Here is a 19084-nt window from a genome sequence, read left to right on the forward strand (position 1 = left end):
AAGAGGGGTGAGGAGGCAGCTTGCTCTGCGGATAATCCATGGGGCTCTGCAGAGCTTACCCTGCAGTACTGAGTTAAGGGCTGGCTCCACATGTGGCTTCTAGAGCATGACTTTTCCTTCACCCTCTCTCACTGTTTCTCCTCAAATCCCTCTGCTGACTCCCCCTCCTTGCCCTGATCCTGAACGCAGGGGTTCTCCAAAGTTCCACCTCTACCTTCTTCTTTTCATGTATTACCCATGTGTTGCTCCAGCTTTTTTCACTCTGGAGGTTCCAACCATATTTCCAAAGAGCAATTGGATATCTGTGCCCATGTGCCCCATAGGTACCCAGGACCCCAAACCTTCAAAATTTAGCATGTCTTCTAACCCTCCTTTAAAATGCCTTCCTTTCCAGATACCTGCTGATAAACAGTGTCTGTCACCTTTTCACAGCTTATGAAACTTGAAATGTTTTCGCCTCCTTTGCCTCCCACCTCCAATCAACTCACAGGTCTTGTTAATGAGATCTCAGATGACTTCATGTCCTTCATTTCTCATAGGTAGCCATATTCTGCCTTTACCATCTCTGAATGTACCCAGGGAGTTCCCTTCATGGCTCAGTGGTTAAGGAACCAGACTAGGATCCATGAGGATGTGGGTTCGATCCCTGGGCTCGCTCAGTGGGTTAAGGATCTGGCATTGCCATGAGCTGCAGTGTAGCTTGCAGATACCGCTTTGATCTGCTCTTGCTGTGCTGTGGTGTAGTCCAGCAGCTGAAGTCCTATTCGACCCCTAGCTTTGAAACTTTCAAATGCCACTGGTGCAGTGCTAAAAAAAAAAAAAAAAAGAAAAGAAAAGAGATATATTGTCCATTTTAAGATTATAATTATTAGAGAAATGCAAATCAAAACTACCATGAGATACCACCTCACACCTGTCAGAATGGCCATTATTAATAAGTCCACAAATAACAAATGCTGGAAGGGGTATGGAGAAAAGGAAACCTGTCTGCACTCTTGGTGGGAATGTAAACTGGTACAACCAGTATGGAAAACAGTATGGAGGTACCTTAGAAAACTATACATAGAATTACCATATGACCCAGCAGTCCCACTCTTGGGCATATATCCAGACAAAACTTTCCTTGAAAAAGACACGTGCACCCACATGTTCACTGCAGCACTATTTACAATAGCCAAGATAAGGAAACAACCCAAATGTCTATCGACAGATGACTGGATTAGGAAGATATGGTACATATACACAATGGAATACTACTCAGCCCTCAAAGAAACAAATAATGCCATTTGCAGCAACATGGATGCAACTAGAGACTCTCATACCGAGTGAAGTTAAGTCAGAAAGAGAAAGACAAATACCCTATGATATCACTTATATCTGGAATCTAATATACAGCACAAATGATTCTTTCCACAGAAAAGAAAATCATGGACTTGGAGAATAGACTTGTGGTTGACAAGGGGGAGGGGGAGGGAGTGGGATGGATTTGTGTTATTATAGTTTCCTTTTTAGAATTTAAATATTTGATCTATAAGAAATTTATTTATTTATTTATTTTGTCTTTTTAGGGCCACTCTTACAGCATATGGAAGTTCCCAGGCTAGCAGCTGAATCGGAGCTGTAAACCACTGGTCCACGCCAAAGCCACAGCAATGCCAGATCTGAGCCGTGTCTGTGACCTACACCACAGCTCATGGCAATGCTGATCCTTAACCCACTGAGCGAGGCCCACAACCTCATGGTTCCTAGTCAGATTCGTTTCTACTGTGCCATGACAGGAACTCCCACAAGAAATTTATTTCTGAATAAGAAGTATGATGGAGCTCTGTCTTAGTTTTTTTTCCCCAAGTGGTTCCTAATTATACCAATTCCACTTATTGAACTGTAGCTTTTATACTAAATCCTGGTATATAGTTAGGTGTATATCTGAACTCTGGAGAATTTAATTAGAGAAACTTTATTGTGTCCTAAACCAGTAGTGTAGGAGATCAGTGTTACTGTGAATGCAGATCCGTAAAGATGTACCTATATTTCTCTACAACTAATTAATTTGGCCCTTGATTGCCATGTCCATTATGCAGCAGAACACTTAATTCAGCCAATTCAAGGTATATCCATGTCCCACAGATGATCTAAACGCTGGGGGTTAGGAATGGTAACAGCATCTCTCTCATACAGGCTTTGGTGAAGGGGGTGAATTTGTCTGATAACCGTCTTTATATTTTCTGTCATCTATATCTGGCATCTGGTAACTCAGTTTCCAGATGATTGTATACTGGTATCCGCTCATGTCCCAGCATCTGTGCCTTCATTCCCCATCCCTGGACCTCTCTCAGCTCACCTGAGTCCTTTTCAGTAGGAGGCCTGGAAGTCCCTGGCTGCTTTTCCTGCACCAGCTCAAAGTGCTGAGTGTCTATGGAGCTGTGCTCAGGCCCAGCCACGTGGACATCTCTTAGTATTTGCCACTTCTCAGCTCTAGCCTAATGTTGGATATGGGCTTCTCTAACAGGCTTTCAATGTCTCTGCGCTGCACACTGAGATGAGAGGCAGAAGTCTCCTGTGCTCTCGGGTCCTCCTAAAAATGTAGCTACGATTTCTTAGAGATTCTCACTCCAGCAGCATGGCCCCTTTCTTAGGAACACATCAATTACTCGTTGTCCTTCTATCTTTTCCCAATTATCTTCTTTCCTGCCATCTGTAACATTTTCCTCTGATTTTGGGGAGAGGGCAGTGGCTGTGGGGGAAGGGAAAAATGGCTTAATCATCACCCTGAACTTTCCAACTCTCTTGTTTATAGTGCAAACTTTGACTATACTATAAACTTTTTGTTCAGTCCATTGGATTCTGATATTCAAAGCCAAGCTTTGGTTCCAAAGAACCAAAACAACTTTTTGTCTCTCAAAAGCACAATTCATACAAATCAAAATATTTTGACTCTTAATAAGTTCATTTTTGTTGCAAATTTTAAGAGCCTGTTTTGGAGCTAGTGGCTAAGAATATGATTCTTTGTTCTTGCTGAATCAGGAAGAATAATGGGCACAAAGAAGGGGAGGCTGCATGGGAGGAGATTTTTTTTTAATGTCTTAGAAAATTATCTGCCACACCAAGTCCTTAATCTGGCCGGTAGACCCCTGCCTCCATCTCTGTGATCACTCCATTGATTGTGGGATCTATTTCAATGAACTGCTCTCTGGTCCTTCCAGTTCATTTCCTCTGCTCTTGCTTAGTTCCTACAGCCTTTTGAACTGGAGTCCTGCCCAGCTCCTTACCACCAACACTCCCAGAGACCAGAGTCTCAGAATCTACTCCCTTTGGCTGGGCCATCATTTTAGTCACAGAGCTATCTACCTCCCAAACTTTCACTTCTTCTCTGCTCTGGGAACCTCCTGATATATATTTCCATCTGTCTCCTGTTGTAGCTGCTGGGTCTTCCCAGATCATCTCCCTGCATCAGCCAACCCCTCTGCTTAACAGGAGAGTTATAGAGTATTCTAGTGTGGAAGTCAGGGGTTGGGGGCTGGGTGCAGGATGCAGTGTGTGAGGAGAGCGTGAAGAGAATTACTGCAAGAAAGGCTGCATGGACAGAAGGTGGAGTGCCAAGAACAAAGCATCATAATGTTGCTTAAAAGGGTGAGTCTGTGAGTCCCTATGGATTATTGCTTTGGCGCATTTCTATAGCTAGTGATTCTTTTTCATGACATTACCCTCTTCCCTCCCATTTCATCTCCTACCCTTGAATATTCTTCAGGTCTGAGTATTTAGTCATCCTAGAGATCCTATTTCCTTCACATAAGAGGCAGCCACTGTCTTGCGCGCGCGCGCGTGTGTGTGTGTGTGTGTGTGTGTGCGCCATCAGAAGCTTGATCTTGTTCTCTGGAACAATGCAAATGGCTGGGTTTTTCAAAAAGCATTATTCTCTAAAAGGCAACCCTTGTACACTGTTGATGGGAGTGTAAAATGGTGTAGCAATAGAATACTACTCAGCCATAAAAAAGAATGAAAATTTGCAACAACATGGATGGACCTGGAGGGTACTATGCTTAGTGAAATAAGTCAGACAAAAACAAAACTGTATGTCATCACTCATATGTGGAAATTTTAAAACAAAACAAACAAACAAACACAACAAAACAGAAGCAGACTCACAGATGAAGAGAAAAAACTAGTGGTTACCAGTGGGGAGAGGGAATAGGGGAGGGACAAGATAAGGGCAAGGAATTAAGAGGTAAAAACTACTATGTATAAAATACGTAAGCTACAAGGATATATTATACACCACATGGAATGTAGCCAATTTTTATAATAACTTTAAATGGAGTAATATTTATAATTTTTTTTTGTCTTTTTAGGGCCACACCCATTGCATATGAAGGTTCCCAGGCTAGGGGTCTGATTGGAGCTATAGCTGCTGGCCTACACCACAGCCACAGCCACACCAGATCCGAGCCACATCTGCCACCTACACCACAGCTCACGGCAGTGCCGGATCTTTAACCCACTGAGGGATGCCAGGGATCGAACCTGCAACGTCATGATTCCTAGTCGGATTCGTTTCTGCTGCACCATGACCAGAACTCCTATTTATAAAAAGTTCGAATCACTATGTTGTACACCTAAAACCAATACAATGTTATAAATCACAACTATACCTCAATTAAAAAAAAATTCTTCTCTAACTATTTGCTTATGTTATTCTCGTTGCCATTCAGTAAAAAGCCTTTAACACAGAAGTTTAGGTTTTGAAATAATAATTAGGAAAGAAAACACTTCATGTGGGGGCTGGGGATTACCATGAAATGGCATAGTCTTCTTCCTCAGACCTAGAGAATGTTGCTGAACAAGCAAGTTCAGTTACAATTTCTCCAAACTAATAATATTCTCTTTCCCAAATTCTGACTCATGAGATTCACTAAGAAAATAAATTTTTTTTGCAAAGTATAATATTTAATTATTTTGGACTCAGCTGCTTTTTTCGATTGAAAGACAAAGCAAAAGAAACAAATATGGAGTAGAATCTTTAAGCGAGTATGTTCTTAAGCCAGCGTAAGATCATGAAACTGCTCGAGATCCCTGGATCATTTCAAATGCCTCCATACTCCCTGTTCCCAATTAACTTTCTGGAATGATCCCAGAGGAAGCTCTCCCTATTCATCAACTTTTTGAGTAATCCAGGAACTCTTAGAGCCTGATAAAGGGCTTCGGCGGGAACTTTTAATTTTTTATTTATTTATTTTTAGGGCTGCACCTGTGCCATATGGAGGTTCCCAGGCTAGGGGTCTAATTAGACCTGTAATGGCAACATCAGAGCCAGCCTACGTCAGAGCCATAGAAACATCAGATCTGAGCCACATCTGCAACCTACACCACAACTCAGGGCAATACCGGATCCCCAACCCACTGAGTGAGGCCAGGGATCGAACCTGCAACCTCACAGTTCCTAGTCAGATTCGCTTCTGCTGTGCCATGACGGGAAGTCCAGGAACTTTTTAGATAGGAGGAAAATGCTTCTGTATTTCTGTTTGTTAATTGGATAATATCCCTTTTCTAAGCACTAAGCATTTGATTTCTGACTTGGAAAATAACAGAATAGTGGCTATTACTCATTGGCAACTTTGGTGGGAGGAACCAAGGAGCTTGTAAACTCATTTTTGTTGTCATAACAGGCTAGATACCCTGAAAAATCTCTCAGTATAAAACATCTAAAAATGAAGGATTGAGGAGTTCCTGTTGTGGTGCAGTGGAAATGAATCCAACTAGGAAACATGAGGTTATGGGTTCAATCTCTGACTCACTCAGCGGGTTAAGGATCTGGCGTTGCTGTGAGCTGTGGGTGTAGGTCGCAGACGTGTCTTGGATCTGATGTTGCTGTGGCTGTGGCATAGGCCGGCAGCTGTAGTTACGATTCAACCCCTAGCCTGGAAACTTCCATGTGATGTGGGTGAGGCCCTAAAAAGAGAAAAAAGAAAAAAAAAAAAGAAAAAAGGATTAAATATAACAGATAGTCTTTCAGATAATGAGATCTTGAGAAAACAGGAGAAACTTCCAGACACCAACAGTGGTGAGGTGGTATTGATACCAGGCCCAACCTTTGGAACATTTCGTGAGCTTGGTAATTGAGAGGGTTGGGTTTCTGATGTGGGGACAGAGGTGAGGCCTTGAGTCATACAAGGTGGGTACACAGAACTGAGGCTCTGCAAAAATCTTAAGACTCAAAAGTCTAAACCACCAGAAGAAAGATGTCCAGGCAAAGGGAAATGACAAACTGTCAGCTTCTGAGCTCTGAGTAGGAAAAAAGAATTCAGATCTGTCCATACTACTTACCCATGTATATATCTATCCATCCAAAGTAACCCCACTGCACAAATCCCATAGATAAACTTCACTAACATGAATTCAAACCAAAATTATAAACACATAAAGAAATAAGTTACTAAGAGGGAGAGCTAACTGAAACAAGAAGCAATGTGGTTAGAAGCCTCCAAAAGGTAAAAGGTAAAAATATTGCATGCAATTTATTTTATTTAAAATAACTAAGGTCATTCAATACCAATATATGGTAAAAATTCTTCAGAAAATGGATATAGAGAGAACCTACCTCAACATAATAAAGGCCTTATATGACAAACCCACAACTAATATCATACTCAACAGTGAAAAACTGGAAACATTTTCTTTAACATCGGGAAAGAGACAAGGATGTCCAATCTTGCCATTTTTATCCAACATAATTTTGGAAGTCTTAGAGTTCCCATTGCGGCTCAGTGGTAATGAACCTGACTAGCATCCGCGAGTATGCAGGTTTGATCCCTGGCCTCACTTAGTGGGTTAAAGATTTGTTGGTGTTGTGGCTGTGGTGTAGGCCAGCAGCTGAAACTTGATTGGACCCCTAGCCTGGGAACTTCCATATGCCATGGTGTGGCCCTAAAAAGACAAAAAAGAAAAAAAAGGCAAAAAAAAATTTTTACTACATGTAAAAGAATGAAATTAGAACACTCTCTAACCCCATACACAAAAATAAACTAAAAATGGATTAAAGACCTAAATGTAAGACTGAATGCTATAAAATTCCTAGGGGGAAACACAGGCAGAGTACTCTTTCACATAAACCACAACAATATCTTTTTGGATCCATCTCCTAGAGTAATAAAAATAAAAACAAAAAGTTTACAACCAATAAATGCTAGAGAGGGTGTGGAGAAATGGGAACCCTCCTACACTGTTGGTGGAAATGTAAATTGGTACAACTGCTATGGAGAACACTATGGAGGTTCCTTAAAAACCTAAAAATAAAACTAGCATATGATCCAGCAATCCCACTCTGGGCATCTATCTGGAGAAAACTATAATTCGAAAAGATACATGGACCCAATGTTCATTGCAGCACTGTTTACAATAACTAAGACATAGAATAAACCTAAATGTCCATCAACATTAGAGGAATAGATAATGAAGATGTAGTACATATATACGATGGAATATTACTCAGCCATAAAAAAGAATGAAATAATGCCATTTGGAGCAACATGGATGGACCTAGAGATTATTGTACTCAGTGAAGTAAATCTGACAGAGAAAGACAAGTATGGGATATAACTTATATGTGGTATCTAAAAAAATGATACAAATGAATTTTTTTTTGTTGTTTTGTTTTCATTTTTGGCCACCCCTCTGCACATGCAGATCCTGGGCCAGGGATCAGATCTAAGCTGCTGTTGAGAATCAAGCTGAAGCTGCAGCAATGCCAGATCCTTAACCCACTGTGCCAGGCTGGGGATTGAACCTACATCCTAGCACTCCCAAGTCATTGCCAACCCCACTGCATCATAGATAACATGTACAGATCAAACAGACATTTAGAAAGTGTTTCTTTCCATTCTTAAATGTTTTACCCAAAAGGTATTAAAACATATGCCATACACACAAAAATTTGATAAGAATGTTCATAGCAGCCTTACTTGCAATAGTTAAAAACTGGGAACAAACCAAATGTCCATCTGATGAAGAGTGGATAAACAAATGTTTGTTTATTTATAGAGAAGAATTGTACTCAGTAATAAAAAGGAGCGAACTATTTACTGATACACATACTCACATGGATGAATCTTAAAAATATGGTGAGAGAAAGAAGCTAGACACAAAGCAATACAAACTATATGATCCCATTTATGTGATGTTATGGAATAGACTAATCTAATCTATGGGGGTTGCTGCTATGGAGGAACATGAGGAAATTTCTGGGGTGATAGTAGTATTTTATAGCTTGTTTTGGGTGTTGATAAAGTGGGTTTATACAATTTGTCAAAACTCATGAATTGAACCATTATGACATGTATGTTTTATTGTATATATATTATACCTCAATACTAGAATTAAAAAGTGAAAAAAAGAAGAGAAACCAACTAGGATACATGTCTGGAATCTGTAAAGAGCCACTAAAATTTCATATGAAAGACAATAGAGGAATGTGCAAAAAAATGTAAACAGAAATTTCAAAGAAGGGGAAATCTACAGAGCCAATAAACACATGGACAATGAGTAATTTCCTCAATTACCACTTTGGTACCTATTTGATACAATTTTAAAAAGTCTGAAACAATTCCAAAATGCTGAGAAGGATGAGTTTAAATTGATACAATGATTTTTGAGAATAATTTGGAAATATTTAGCAAAGATAAAATATGAGCCAGAAATTATACTCTTGGGTATATATTAAAGCAGCAGTTCTTAAAAATTTCTGGCCTCAAGACCTTTTATATAAGCCTTTAAAAATCATTGAGGATACCAAAGACCTTTTCTTGATATGAGTGATGTCTATCAGTATTTACTGTATTAGAAAATAAAATTGAGAAATTAAATAATATATTTATTAAGTCATTTAAAAAGCAATAATAAGCCCATTACATGTTAGCATGAATAACACATTTTTGCAACATAATATTTTCCAAAACAAAAATTTTAGTGAGAAGAGAGGCATTATTTTACATTTCTGCAAATATCTTTATGTCTTGATTAAGAGAAGATAGCTGAAGTTGTATTCAGTCTGTAGTGATATATTGTTTTGGTTGAAGTATATGAAGAAAATAGACTCATACATAGATGGAATCTATTTATTTATCTTATCTATTTTAGAGATGGAATCAGAAAGGGAGGAGTATTTTAACAGACTTTGCAGATAATTATGGCTGTCCTTTGATACTATACTCCAAACTTAACAAGTGGTAGTTTTTTAAAGGCCAGTTGAAATTAGGAATTTGAAACTTTATCAATGAACTTTTCATATTCTGTTAAAATATATGGTCTATCTTGCACTTTAAAAGGATTATTTTTTAACCATGAGTTATTTTGTAACATTTTTTATTGGTTATTTATATTCATTTTTTATTTGACTGCACCTGCTGCACATGGAAGTTTGGGGGTCAGAGATCAAACCCACGCCACAGCAGTGATTGGAGACTTTGCAGTGACAATGGTGGATCCTTAACCAGCCACACCGCAAGGGAACTCCTGTATTGGTTATTTAGTGTAATACTGCTTTACAGAGTTATATAGATTTTCCAAATGTTGGTATATTTGATTACATTATACAATATTAAAAAATTACCACCCATTTCATCAGAGAAATCTCAAAATACTGAGAAGTTGTCAAGAATACTCTGGGATTCAAGTTTTCAAAAATTCTACTTTTTGCTTGAAAGCTCACATCATTTTTTGGGGGAAAGATGTCTGTCAAATACCCAGGACTGAAATAATCAGTTTGTCTGCCAATTGTTCTTTCAAATAAAAAATATTCCATGAAGAAAAATGATGGTTCATACTGCAACTCAAACAATTGCACAAGCGCTTTTCCTTGAGACATGCTTGTACTTGGGCATGCAACAGAAGTACTTTGTGCTACTTCCCGTTGTGACATACAGAACATTTAATAGATCAGGATGTAAGAGCTGAAATTTAATAAATTAATATTAAGTGATTTTTTTTAAAGCCCAGCATACAGTGGTAAAGAATACAATGACTGCTAAGCATGGTGCCACTGTCTTGATTTGTGTTTTGGCTACCACTGATTTTAGACCAGCAGTGCAAATAACACAATGCAAAAGGTAAATATGTCTTTGTATTATTATGAAAATAGTTTGGCCTCATGGATTGCCTGAAAGGGTCTTGGGCCCATTCAGGGGTCTATGGACCACACTTGAGAACCACCAGCCAAACAAATACTTGACTTTGTGCACAAAAACTCAATATATATATATTTCGTCATCTCAAAGATCAGAAACAATCATCACCCCAAAAAAGGATAATTATCAAATTCAGGACAGTAGTTACCTGTGTAAGGTAGGGAATGAGTTATATTTGGTGAGAAGATATAGAGAGAGCTTCAAAACCATTTGCAATGCTTTTTTTTAAAAAAAGATAACTGGTGGTTGTAAGAGGTTCATTTTATTATTTTTTATAGTTCTATTTTGAATAATTTAATAATATATAACAATCATATTCTTTCAAATATTTGCTGTGGAGTTATGCAGTAATATAGGTGAGATATTACTATTGAAACTTTAGCATGCAGATATATGGGCATAGCTCAGAGATACTGCAGGCTTGATTCCAGACCACCACAGCAAAGTGAATACTGCCATGAAGTCTCAAGAATTCTTTGGTTTCCAAACTTCTGATAAAAAATTATGTCTACACTATACTGTAACCTATTGAATGTGCAATAGCATTATATCTTAAAAAACAATGTGCACACCTTAATTAAAAGATACTTTATTGCTAAAAAGTGCTAACTATCATCTAAGCCTGAATCAAATTTAAAATCTTTTTAAAACTGATGGAGAGTCTTGCCTCAATGTTGATGGCTGCTGATTGATCAGGGTAGTAGTTGCTTAATGCTGGGGTGGCTGTGGCAGTTTCTTAAAATAAAATGATGTTATCTGCTGCAGCAATTGACTCTTCCTTTCATGAATGATTTCTCTGTAGCATGCAATGCTGTTGCATAGTGTTTTATCTACAGTTTGAGCTTCTTTCAAAATTGGAGTCAATTCTCCCAAACTCTGCTGCTGCTTTATCAACTAATTTATATAATATTCTAAATCCTTTGTTGCCATTTCAACAATCTACATACAGCATCTTCACTGAGTATTTTCTAGCTCAAAAACCACTTTTTTTTGGCTCATCCATAAAAAGTAACTCCTCATCCATTAAAGTTTTATTATGAGATTATAGCAAGTCAGTCACATCTTCAGGGACCACTTCCAGTTTTAGTTTTCTTGCTATTTCCATCACATCTGCAGTTACTTCCTCCCCTGAAGTCTTAACCCCCTCAAGGTCATCCATGAGGGTTGGAATCAACTTCTTCCAGACTCCTACTAATGTTGATATTTTGACCTCTTCCCATGAATCACGAATGTTCTTAATGATATGTAGAATGATGAATCCTTTCCAGAAGGTTTTCAAATAGCTTTGCTCAGATCCATTGGAGGAATTGCATCTACGGCAGCTATAGCCTTATGAAATGTATTTCTTAACTTATAATAAGACTTGAAAATAGAAATTATCCTTGATTCATGGCATGCAGAATGGACCTTGTATTTGGAGGCATGAATTAATATCATTGTACATCTCCATCAGGGCTTTTGGGTGACAAGGTGCATTGCAAGAGAGCAGTAGTATTTTAAAAGATCTCTCTCTCTCTCTCTTTTTTTTTTTTTTTTTCCCTGAGCATAAAGTCTCAACAGCACACTTGTTAACAGATGTGCTGTCATTCAGGCTTTATTGTTTCATTTATAGAGCAGAGGCAGAGTGGTTTTAGCATAATTCTTCAGTGTCCCAGGATTTTCAGAATGGACTTCTCTCAAGCTATGAAAGTCCTAGATGGCATCTTTTTCCTATATAAGGCTGTTTTGTCTGCACTGAAGATAGGTTGTTTAGTGCAGTCATCTCCATTCATTATCTTAGCTAGATCTAGATAACTTGCTGCAGCTTATGCATCGGCACTTGTTGCTTCACCTTGTACTTTTATGTTGTGGAGAGGGCTTCTTTCCCTAAACCTCATTAACCAAGCTCTGGGAGCTTTTCTTCTCCATCTTCCTCACCTCTCTCAGCCTTGAGAGAACTGAGGAGAGATAGGGTCTTGCTCTGACTTAGGTGTGGGTTTAAGGAATGTTATGTCTGGTTTGATCTTCTATCCAGACCACTACTACTTTCCCCACATCAACAATGAGGCTATCTTGCTTTTTTATCATTCATGTGTTCAATGGAGTAGCACCTTTTTGTTTATTTGTTTTGGCCATGCCAGTTGCATGTGGAAGTTCCCAGGCAAGGGACTGAACCCATGCAATGACAGCGACCCAAGCTGCTGCAATGACAATGCCAGATCCTTAATCTTCTGTACCACAAGGGATCTCCTAGAGCAGCACTTTTATTTCCTTCAGGAAGTTTTCCTTTGCATTTACAATTTGGTTAACTGGTGCAAGAGAACTAGCCTTTGGTCTATCTCAGCTTTTGGCATGCCTTCCTCAGTAAGCTTAATCATTTTTAGTGTTTGATTTAAAGTAAGAGATATGTGACTCTTCCACTTGAACACTTAGAGGCCATTGTACAGCTATTAATTGGCCTAATTTCAATATTATTGTGTTTCAGGAAATAGGGAGGCTCTAGGAGAGGGAGAGATACAGGTGACCCTGCTGGTAAGTACAGTAATCAGAACACACACAACATCTATCAGTTAAGCTTGCAGGCATATATGGGTATAGTTCATGGCACCCCAACAAATGAAATAATAACATTAAAGGTCACCAATCACAGATCACCATAACATAGTAATAATGAAAAAAGTTTGAAATATTGCAAGAATTACCAAAATGTGATACAGAGTCAGGAAGCGAGCAAGTACTGTTGGAAAAATGACTTGCTCCGTGCAGCGTTGCCACAATCTTTTAATTTGTAAAATTGTGAAACACAGTAAAGTAAAATAAAACAAGTATGCCTTGGAGTTCCTTCGTGGCTCCATGGGTTAAGGATCCAGTGTTTCCATTGCTGTGGCTCAGGTTCCCACTGTGGTATGGGTGCAAACGCTGGGCCAGGAACTTCTGCATGCTGTGAGCATGATCAAGAAAACCCAAACAAACAAAAAAACAAAACGCCCCCCACCCCCAAGGTATGCCTTTAACATCAGGGACTAACTTCACAGTAATGATGTATCTCTCCTTAATTACACCAAGAAGATATTCAGCTATATGAGTCTGCTCGTTTTCCTTCGGGATAATGATGACCCAAACTCCCTATTTAAATAGGTTACCTTCAAGTCGCATATTCTCATTTACAGAAAGCATCTCTCTATCTCTTTTGGTTGCAGATATAAACCGAAACTGCCTGCTCCCACAGTGATCCAGACCATTAATTTAGTCTTTTCATGTTTTCAGCATCTTAGCAAACAGAACTCTCTGGCATCTGCTATTTTAATTAGAACTTCAGGGGGTTCCTTGACCTCTTGAACTTTGTAGATGAAGTGGAGGTACTTTGCCCTTCTACCCTCACTGTAACCTCAGCAGCCTTTGAACTTGCACCCTCACTCCCACCCTTGCATCCTTTCCAGTTGTTTGAAATGTAAAACAAACTGCCTGGCCTTACGTAGTGTAGGCAGACACCAAAATAAACATAATTTCCATAATTTTTTTCATTTTTTGGGGGACAACCTCATGTTTTTCTCAGGAGCTTTTATTTAAAACAAACAACAAAGACAAAACTTTCACAACTTTTTGCTTTCTGGAAGCAGATATCTCAAATATGTAAATACTACATAAATAAATAACACAGAATCCTAATTCCAGTTGGAAGATCCTTGTGAAAGGTTACTTGAAAGTTATACAGTCTATCTGTTCCTCTGCTCTAAAATGCATCCCTGACTTTAATTATGTCTTACCACATGCTGTCCGTCTGGACCACATAGTTTGAGCCCCTACCCTAATTACTTCTATTTGTTCTATAAACTAGTGTGTGCCATTGGTTTTCACAGCAGCATTCTATTTTTAAAAAACAAACAAAAAATGATAAAAATCAATTAACTGAAAACAGCTCTTTTGACCCTTTTCTGTTTGTTCATTTCTGTTCCTTTCTAACCTTAAAAGAACCTAGTTACAGGAATGAGATCACTAGGCAATTTGACATAATTCCTGACTTATGCTCCCCTGAGTGTACATCATGCTTTGTCCAAATTTCATTTCCTAAATAAAAAGAAGCAAGAATGAAGGATTAAGCTGTTAAAAAATGATTAGCTCTCTACCCCTAACTGCCCCCTTAGAAATCCTGCAGGCAGATCAGTCAGGCAAGATAACTGAGTCACCTGGTCTGTACTCAATGGAGAATGAAGCAGAACCCAACCTCTTGCCTCAATGATCCTCTGAGATTCCTCCACCTCTTTTCTCCTTTAAAAGCTGTCATGGCTAAGCAGAATCTTCAGAGTTAGTCTCTTGACAGGAGCCCACCTTCTCTCTAGATTGCTGGCTTTCCTGATTAAAGCAATTTTCCTTTCTACTGACACTGCCTCTCAAATTATTGGCTTTTGAGTGGCAAGCAGCTGAACCTGAGTTTGACATCATAAACATAGATTTAAAAAAGAAACCTCTTGTTATTCATTTGATCTGTAGACCATTTTTTTTGCCCTCCCTTGCTGCTCCTATCTTCTCAATCAGACTTCAAATGATTTCAATTTTTAAAAATTTATTGAGGGTTGATTTGTGGCCCAGCATGTGCTTTATCCTGGAGAATGTTCCATGTGCACCTAAGAATGTGTATTCTGCTGCTCTGGGATGGAATAGCCTATAAATATCAATTAAGTCCATCTAGTCTAGTGTGTCATATAAGGCCTGTGTTTCCTTACTGACTTTCTGTCTGGATGATCTGTCCACTGATGCAAGTGGGATATTATTAAAGTCCTTTACTATTATTGTGTTACTGCCAATTTCTCCTTTTATGGCTCTTAGCATTTGCCTGATAAATTGAGATATCCCTATTTAGGTGTACATGCATTTATAATTGTTCTACATTCTTCTTGGATTGATCTTTTGATTCTTACATATGGTCTTTCTTTGTCTCTTGTAACCACCTTTATTTTAAAGTATCTTTTGTCCGATATGAGAATTGCTACTCCAGTTGCCTTTTGATTTCCATTTGTGTGGAAAACCTTTTTAAATCCCCTCACTTTCAGTCTGTATGTGTCCCTAGATCTGAACCAGATCTCTTGTAGACAGCATGTATACAGGTCTTGTTTTTGTATGCATTGGGCCAGTCTATGTCTTTTGACTGGAGAATTTAATCCATTTACATTTAAGGTTATCATTGATATGTTCTTATTACCATTTTGTTAACTGCTTTAGATTTATTTTTGTAGGTCTGTTTCTTCCTTTCCTCTTGTTCTCTTCTCATGTGATTTGATGATTATCTTTTGTTTTAGGTTTGGATTGCTTTTTCTTTTATGTATGTATATCTATTGTAGATTTTTGGTTTATGGTTCCCATTAGGTTTTTCTTTGTTTTTATTAAAAAAAATTTTTTTAGGGTTGCATCCACAGCATATGGAAGTTCCCAGGCCAGGGGTCAAATTGGAACTGCAGCTGCCAGCCTACTCCACAGCCACAGCAACACGGAATCTGAGCCACATCTGTGACCTACACCACAGCTCACAGCAATGCCAGATCCTTAACCCACTGAATGAGGCCAGGGATCAAATCCTTGTGGATCCTAGTCAGGTTTATTACTGCTGAGCCATGATGGGAACTGCAGGCTCCCATTAGATTTTGATGTACAGCCTATATATATGCAAGATTGTATTAAATTGCTGGTCTTTTAACTTCAAATGCCTTTCCAATATCCTGCATTTGTACTCTCCTCACAATTGCTGGTTTTGATTTGTGTGTGGATGATTTCCTATATTATATGTTTGCCTTTACTGGTGAGTTTTTCCATTTCTTGCTTCTAGTTAGGCCTTTTATTTTCTGCTTAGAGAAATTCCTTTAGGATTTGTTGTAAAGCTGGTTTGGTGGAGCTGAGTTCTCTTAGCTTTTGTCTGTTTGTAAAGCTTTTCTCTGTTGAATCTGAATGAGAGAATTGCTAGGTAGAGTATTCTTGGTTAGAAGTTTTTCCCTATTGTCACTTTATTTATTTTATTGGCCATGCCCATGGTATGCAGAAGTTCCTGGACTGAGCCATGCCAGAGCAGTAACCAGAGCCACGACAGTGACAACACTGTATCCTTAACCAGCTAAGCCATCAGGGAACTCCTCTCTTTCATCACTTTAAATATATTGTGCCACTCCCTTCTGGCCTCTAGAGTTTCTACTGACAAAAATCAGCAGATACCCTTATAGAGAGTCCTTTGTATGTTATTTGTGGCTTTTCCCTTGTTACTTTCAATATTTTCTCTTTGTCTTTAATTTTGGTCAATTTGATTAATATGTGTCTTGGCATGCTCCTCCTTGGGTTTATTTATTCTGTATAGGATTCTTGGTTCTTCCTAGAATTGAGTGACTCCTAGGTTCTTTTCCACATCAGGGAAGCTTTTGGCTATTATCTCTTCAAATATTTTTTTCCAGCCCTCCCTCTCTCTTTCTTCTCCTTCTGGGATCCCTACATGTGAATATTAGGGCATTTAATTTTGTTCCAAAGTTCTCTTAGACTGTGCTTATTTCTTTTAATTCCCTTTTCTTTTTACTTTTTATGGAAGTTCCTGAGCATGGGAGCTAATCAGAGCTGCAGCTGCAGGCCTACACTACAGCCATGGCAACACTGGATCCAAGCCACATCTGCAACCTATGCTGCAGCTTGAGGCAACACTGATTCCTTAACCCACTGAGTGAGGCCAGAGATTTACCTCACATCCTCACAGACACTATGCTGGGTTCTTAACCTGCTGAGCCATGATGGGAATGCCTTCATTCTTTTTTCTTTATTCAGTTCTGTGGCAGTGATTTCCACCAATCTGTCTTCTAGCTCACTTATTTGTTATTCTGTCTCATGTGCTTCGCTATTGATTCCTTCAAGAGTATTTTTCATTTCAGCATTGTATTATTCATCTCTGTTTATTTAAATCTTCTAGTTCTTTGTCAAACTTTCTTGTAATTTCTTGTTCTATGTCTCCATTTTTCTCCCAAGATCTTGGATCATCTTTATCATCATTACTCTGAATCCTTTTTTGGGTAGGAGGCCTATCTCCACTTCCCTTACTTGTTCTTCTGAGGTTTTGTCTTGTTCCTTTGTCTGGCACATATTTCTATGCTGTCTCATTTTTTCTAGCTTTCTGTATTTTTGGTTTCCTTTCTGCAGGCTGCAGGATTTTAATTCCTCTTGTTTCAGGAGTCTGTCCTCTGGTGGGTGAAGATGATCCTGGGGCTTGAGCAGGCTTCCTGGTGGAAGAGACTGGTGCCTGCCCACTGGTAGGTAGAGCAGGTTCTTGTCCCTCTGATGGGCAGGGCCATGTCAAGGGATGTGTTTAGAGGTGGCCGTGTGCCCAGGATGATTTTGGGCAGCCTGTGTGCTGATGTGGACATCTTTTCCCACCCTGTTGGTTGTTTGGCCTGAGGCATTCCAGCTCTAGAGCCTGCAGACTGTTTGGTGGGGCCAGATCCCATTTCCAAAATGGCAACCTCCAGGGGAGCTCAGGCCAATGATTATTCCCTGGGGCTACTGCCTCCAGTGTCCTGCTCCCACAGTGAGCCACAGCTGACCCCTGCCTCCCTAGGACACCCTCCAAGATCCACAGGTAGGTCTGGTCCAGATTCCTATGGAGTTAATGATTTGCCTTGGGACCCACTGCAGGTGAAACCTCATGTGTGCCCTCTAAGAGTGGGGTTTCTGTCTCTCCCAGTCCTATGAAGCTCCTACACTCAAGTCCCCTGGCCTTCAAGGCCAAATGCTCTGTAGGTTCCTCCTCTCAATGCCAGACCCCCAGGCTGGGGAACCTGATGTGGAGTTCGGAACCCTCATTCCTGTGGAAGAACCTCTATGGTATAGTTATTTTTCAGTTTGTGCTCTTGCCCACCTGGTAGGTATAGTATTCACTTATGTCATGAAAGTGCCTCTCCTATCATCTCTTTGTGGTTTGGGTATAGAATTTTTTTTTTTTTGGGCAGTTTCCAGTCTTTTTTGTCAATGGTTGTTCATCGGTTAGTTGTGATTTTGGTGTTTTCATGAGAGAAGGTGAGCTTGAGTTCTACTCTGCCATCTTGTCTCCTTCTCTTGGTGGTCATGTTCTTATGCTCTTGCTGTGAAATTCCTGAGAAGGGCCACATATTCTCAGATGCTGGGTAGGAGGAAGAGATGGAAATAAAGCTCATGCTGGGCTCTGCATAATTTCTCAATGGCGACCCTAAAAACAGCACCAATGTGCTGGATGGAGAATGGGCCCATGCAGTTTTGCATAGCGTTTGCCTGTATGGTAGCTCCTGCGCTTATGCAAAAGTGCACATACAATGCCATGGAGCTGAGCATGCTGGGAATGTTGGCAAAATCTTGGAGATTCACCCTCTGAGCTTCTGTTCTGTTGGGTTTTCATTGGAAACATCATTCAGACTTCGGAGGCATCTATTGACTTAGAAAAGGAATGTGAAAAGAAGCTCGAGGAGTTCTCATCATGGTGCAGCAGAAATGAATTCGACTAGGAACCATGAGGTTGCGGGTCTGATCCCTGGCCTCGCTCAGTGAGTTAAAGGTCTGGCATTGCTGTGGCTGTGGTGTAGGTCACAGCAACAGCTCCAATTAGACCCCTAGCCTGGGAACCTCCATGTGCCACGTGTGCAGCCCTAAAAGGACAAAAGACACACACACACACAAAGACATTCGAGAGAAGTAATAGTGAATTATCAGCCTTTAAATTTCATAATAAGCTTCTGAAACTCACAGAAGAAATAACACTTTGAGAAAATAGGGTCTTAAGTCTCCCAAGTCAGGATTTGAGGTTAAAAATTTCAGGACCATGAAGAACCAGGATATGAACCTTGTTACATAAATAATATATTTGGGAATACTGTGGAGAAGGGGGAATAGGAAAAACCTAAATAAATGGAGAATATTCCTAGTTGATCAAGTTTCCC

General features: G+C 39.4%; 1 protein-coding gene and 1 long non-coding RNA gene across 12 annotated transcripts in view; one reads left to right on the top strand and one right to left on the bottom strand.

Annotated features, from left to right (window-relative positions):
* Positions 1–19084, bottom strand: part of VEPH1 (ventricular zone expressed PH domain containing 1) — a 364411-nt gene that overhangs the window by 43903 nt on the left and 301424 nt on the right. The gene's annotated exons all lie outside the window — the stretch shown is intronic.
* LOC146397554 (uncharacterized) lies at positions 11696–17154 on the top strand. Its single transcript, XR_014822596.1, has 2 exons — positions 11696–15577; positions 16720–17154. It is a non-coding gene; the product is annotated as an uncharacterized LOC146397554 (long non-coding RNA).

The sequence above is a fragment of the Sus scrofa genome, chromosome 13 (genome assembly GCF_054392235.1).
Source record: "Sus scrofa isolate SSC_HxYL_T2T_F1_AM1 chromosome 13, Sscrofa_HxYL_maternal_Yorkshire_Landrace_v2.0, whole genome shotgun sequence".
Classification (NCBI taxonomy): Eukaryota; Metazoa; Chordata; class Mammalia; order Artiodactyla; family Suidae; genus Sus; species Sus scrofa.